Source organism: Elephantulus edwardii, unplaced genomic scaffold (genome assembly GCF_000299155.1).
Source record: "Elephantulus edwardii isolate Elephantulus edwardi_28Jun2011 unplaced genomic scaffold, EleEdw1.0 scaffold00100, whole genome shotgun sequence".
NCBI classification, from domain to species: domain Eukaryota; kingdom Metazoa; phylum Chordata; class Mammalia; order Macroscelidea; family Macroscelididae; genus Elephantulus; species Elephantulus edwardii.
The window spans coordinates 8,783,047-8,788,783 of NW_006399850.1; positions in this window are offsets into that span (position 1 = coordinate 8,783,047).

Genomic DNA, 5,737 nt, shown 5'->3' on the forward strand with positions numbered 1-5,737 from the left:
AGAAAATTATCAAACAATGTGATATGAATAGAAGGAATTAATGAAATTATAATGATAGAAATAAAAATTTATCTAAAATAAGATAATAATTTGTAATTTTTTCTGATAGTTTCTTTTCCTTATTGTTATCTTTTAATTTCTTCATTTATAATTATAGCATTTTTTATAAAACAAGCGTCAAATTTGAAGTATGATACATTTAAAACAATTGGTCAGAGTCATTTTCTCATTGTGGAAGATTAGCACAATTTTATACAGATTGTTGTTATATTGATTATACAACTGCCTTGTCTTATTCTTTATTCTAGAATATGTGGAATATTTTCTATTACAGGAAATTTGGCATACAGTAAAAACTTAGTAACATAAATCCTTTAAAACTTTTAATATCTAGTTCATCTCATTCTGCCAAAATGGCATATGATAATTTGTATTCAATTGGCTAAAATCATAACATTTTATAAGTTACGGTGTGTATAAATCATTCACATGCATACACACACACACACACACACACACACACACGGAGCTCTAAAGCGATAATGCATTCATCTAAACCCAAAGATTATACATCTGCAGAGGTTGAAGTCCACTTACTGCTCCACAGTAAAATGATGGGCAGACTTCTTCTATTGCAAGTTATAAACCTCAAAGTATGAAAGGAGAGTATTGTTCTTTACAAATTGGAATCAACTAAAGACAATTACTTTGAAGACTATATTATTGATATGTTGTTGTTGACCCAGTGGACAGAAAGTGATCCTACCAAGCCAAAGGTGGGTGACTTTAATCTGCAGCCCTCAGGCCTGTTTTTATTTGTTTTTGGTCAAACATTCTTCTAGGTCATATAGCACTGGTCTGTCCATTTACTGTACAGTGATAACTCATGACTTCTGTGGTGCTAAACACTGTGACACTGATGTGTTAAATGAGAAAATGGTTACCCATGGTGGACAGTGTTTGGTGGAGCTTTCTGATTAAAACAAGCTTGGAAGCAGAAGTGGCATCCACTTCCAAAATAGCTTGCCTCTAGAAAACCTATGAACTTAGAGAAACAATGAAAGTGATACAAATGTTAGGGCTTTCATTCATAAGGTTGCGACGAGTCGCCTGCCACTCGACGACACTTAACAACAGCATATATTTGTATATATACATTCTTAGTGTTATGTCTCATTAAATAGACTACAGCTTATGAACTACAGAAACCCTATGAGCAACAGATCTGAGCCTTGCACTATGCTATGCCATAATCACCATCTTTGATATGTTCGAGCCCAAAATTGGTTACTTAATCAATCCATTTCCTTCAGGTTCTTCCTCTCACCTCTACCATTCCCAGAATATTTCTTTTTCCAAGGATTGACCGCTTGTAACAACAAACCCAAATATTGGAGATGAAGTTTCACTTTATTCACCACCTTGCTTCTAAGGAGCACCCTGGTTACACTGTTAAATCTGTATCTGCTTTTATACTTATACATAAATTTTAATGTATAAGCAGAGGAAGGAGGCACCACAGGTCATCAATGTTTAAGACTTTCACTAGTCCTGTTCACAGAAGAATATGCAGCTGTATGAAATTCATGATGTAGTGACCTTGACCTACATACTTAAGACTGTGAATAGCTATAGAAGACAGTAGCTTTTTCCATACAGAGGTAAGCCTTACATTTGATCCCATTCAATTAGAATGTGGAGGAATCCTCAGAGCCTCTTCTAGTTTTCTTTCCTTAACACTTGGCTTCTGTTTTTTGGTTACTTTTACCCCTTAAAATAACAGATACAAATAATTGATTGAATTATATGTTTACCTTGAGTCCAGTATTTTCACAGAAGTCTTTGATAATTAGACTGTGGATGATTGTATTGGATGTCTATATAATCATATTATTTTCAAATAATGACAATTCTCTGTTCTCTTCTGAACATTTTCCAATGCATTTCCTATTCTTTTCATCATGATTGTCAAAATAAGTATAACCAGAATGACAGGAAAGTAATTATGACAGGAGGAATGCTTGCCCTGTTTCTGATTGCTGTGAGAAAATTTTCCCTGTGTCTCTCTGCTTTGTGCATATTTTTTTTTAAAGAATAAGACTCTAAGTAGGATTCTGAGGCTCCATCTAACATACTTTGGACATGTTGTGAGGAGAGACTGGTCCTTGGAGAGGGACATCATGCTTGGGAGGGTGGAGGGACAGCGCAGGAGAGGAAGGCCCTCTATGAGGTGGATTGATTCAGTGACTGGGATAATTGCGATGAGAGTGTCAGAGACAGTGCGATTGGCACAGGACAGAGTGGAGTTTAGGACTGTTGTACATAGGGTCGCTATGAGTCGCAAGCAACTCGACGGCACAAGTGTCCTTTGTTCTATAATATAATTTCAAGAATGTATAGTAAGTATTCCTAATAGATAGGAATCATGGAACAAAGAGGAGGTGTTCTATAGTCTACTAAAGGGAGGGAAAAAGCAAATGGAACTCAATCAAAAACAAAGGGAAGACAGGCATTCTTACTAAAGAGTCAAGTCTTCCATGCCCATGGCTCTTCTCCTGTGATACTCTCTATCATTTATGTATGTATTATGTTAACCAATTGCATTTTATTTGTGTTTGGTAAAAAGACACATCCACATAACTATACTGCTAATAAGCCCCTTATTTTGCCATGAGAAATGAGGCTTTTTGTTTCTGATCCAAAAGTGAGGAATCGTGGTGCCAACTGAAAGGCAAGCGGTCAGATTCACCAGCCGCTCCACAAGAGAAAGATGGACCGTCTCCTTTCATGGGAGGTACAGTCTCTGAAAACCCACCAGAACATCAGCTCTGAGTTGGTTCAGATTCAACGTCATGGGACAACTTGGGAATCTGTTAAATGTTGAAAGATTCATTTTAAGCTTAACAGTACTGTAAAATGTTAAACTCTTCACAGTTACTACTTTCCAGTAAGCAAGAATTTCTTTAGAAGGTAAAGGACAACTGTGAGATATATTTAAAATACATTTTAAAACAGAAGATTATATAAAATAGCTACGCATGTTCTAATTAAAGAAGTGTTCTTGGTGATGTGGGGTATAAGGTCTCTCATTGGCCTATTATCTACTAATGAATGTTTAGAAACTGAACATCAGTGAAGAACTGAATCAAACAGATCTTTCTTTAAAAACATTGAAAACAATTTTTAATTATTTTAGTCTTTTAAAAGAAGATATATCATGATTGAGTTTTTAGTTTTATTCTTTACCTTTCGTCACAACTCTGGACACGTGCTTCAATTCGATTTTGTAAAATTACCTTTACGGGCTACTTGAAGGTCCTGTTTAAAGTCATTTTAATTAAATGTTTTAAGAGTTAAAAAACCCCTATTGGTCTAGCCAATAGGAAGCTGTGCTGCCAACTCCAAGGATGCCAATTCAAACCCACTCAAGCCGGCGGCTCCTTGGCTGGTCAAATCTTCTAGTGGTTAGGAAAAATAATTCAAGAGAGGTGAACTCCTCCGATGTGATTTATAGTCTCTAAAAACCGGCTAAGTTTATTGGGTTATAAGGATAGCAATGGGTCAGTTCCAACTCAACAATAGTAAGGTTTTGTGCATTATAACAGAAAGCAAACAGATTCCGTGCAAGCAACATTTAGTCAGATTAATCATAGATACAAAACAGTTGTTGTTTTGTGCCATCGAGTTGGAGGTGACCCAGAGCTGTGTTTTCAGAAGCAGTAAATCACAAAGGAGTAAATTGCTCATCTAGCTCCTGTGAAGCTGCTGGGGGATTTGAACTCCATATCTTTGGGTTGTCAACCCAAAAATCTTACCACTAAGCTACTAGAGTTCCTTTCTACTGGTGGAGTTGAACCTACAGAAAGAATCTAATGCTGGCAGTATAATTTCCTATGGACTAGGTAGGCCTTTGGAACTTTCTTTTTAATATTAATGAAGTCATATAATAGTTGTGTGGGGTTTTTTTTAGAGTTTACCTGCATTGTACCATATGTCGGCATTTATTCTTATGGAAGCCTTCAATATTGATTGAAACTCAACATCAAGAAAACAAAGATTCTCACCAAGGGGCCTACTGGCAGCATCATGATAGCGGAGAGACTGAGGTGATTTAACAGCCTCTGATTTCTTGGCTCCACAATCAACACCTTTGGTTCCAGCAGCCAGAAAATCAAATAAAATCTACTGTCAGGGACCTCTCCAGAGTACTGAGGAACAAGACTAAGACTAAGTCTAGAGACTAAGGTGTGTCTGATCTAACCTGTGGTCTTCACAATTACTTCTTTTGCATCAGAAAGCTGAAGGGGAGTGGGGATTGATCATTGAGTTGTAAAATGTGAAGCAGGGTGAGGGACATTGAAAGAATTTGTTCAAATTTATATTAGAATTTTGTAAACAAACTAGTGAAAAAAATAAAATACATTTTTTTAAAAAAGCTGAACAATTAATAAGGACCAGAAGAAACACTTATGCCTTTGAGTTGTGGTGCTAGAGAAAAGTGTTGAACATGCACCTTGGACTGTCAAGAGAACAGAAAGATCTGGACAGGATGAAACCAAGCTGTTCCCTGAAGGAAAGGGTTTTGAAGCTATGTCTTACATATTTTGGGTACATGGCCAGGGGGGGACCAATTCTTAGAGAAGGACATCATGTTTGGAAAAGCAGAGAGACAGTACAGGAGAGGAAGATCCTAGATAAGATGAATTGACATAGTAACTGGAGTAATGGGGATAGGTGTGAGATTTGCTCAGTGAGATTGGCTCAGAATATAGTAGGATCCATAGCTATTGTGTATGTTGTCGTTATATGCGCGACTCATTGCGACCCTATGTACAAGAGCCCTAAACGCCTTTCTATCTTGTGCCAACCTCGCTGTCTCAGATACACTCATTCCCACCACTCCACTCACAGAATCAGTCTATCTCAGCGAGGGTCTTCCTCTCCTGCGCTGTCCCTCCACTCTCTCAAACATGATGTTCCTCTCTAAGGACCAGTCCCTCCTTGCAACTTGCCCAAAGTATATCAGACGAAGCTTCAAAATCCTTGACTCCAAGGAGAATTCTGGCTTCACCCTCTCCAGGACAAAACTGTTTGTTCTCCTGGCAGTACATGGTATATTCAACACTCTTCTCTAGCACCACAGCTCAAAGGCATCAATTCTCTTTCTATCATCCCTAGTCACTGTCCAAATCTCTGATGCATAGCATGTAATTGCAAAGACTATAGCCTGGATCAGGTGCACCTTAATTTCCAGCCTGACATCATTGCTCTTCAGTACTCTTGAGAGGTCCCTCACAGCTGACTCTCCCAATGCAATTCGTCTCCTGATATCCTGGCTGCTTTCACCAAGAGTGTTGACTGTGGAACCAACTAAACTAAAACTTAACTATCTCAATCGCTTCACCATCCATATTGATGCTACCAGTTGGCCCAGTGGTGAGAATCTTTGGTTTCTTGATGTTGAGCTTCAATCCATATAGGCAGCTGCAGCCCTTGACCTTCTGCAGCTTTAGGTCCTCCTCAGTTTCAGCAAGCAGGGTTGTGTCATCCGGATAATGCAGGTTGTTGAAGATTCTTCCACCAATCCTGATGCCACATTTCTCCTTGTACAGCCCAGTGTCTCAGATGTTCTGTTCTTCATACAGATTGAAAAGATATGGAGACAAAATACATCCCTGATGGACCCCCTTCTTGATTTTGAACCATTCAGTGTCTCCCTGCTCTGTTCTGACGACTG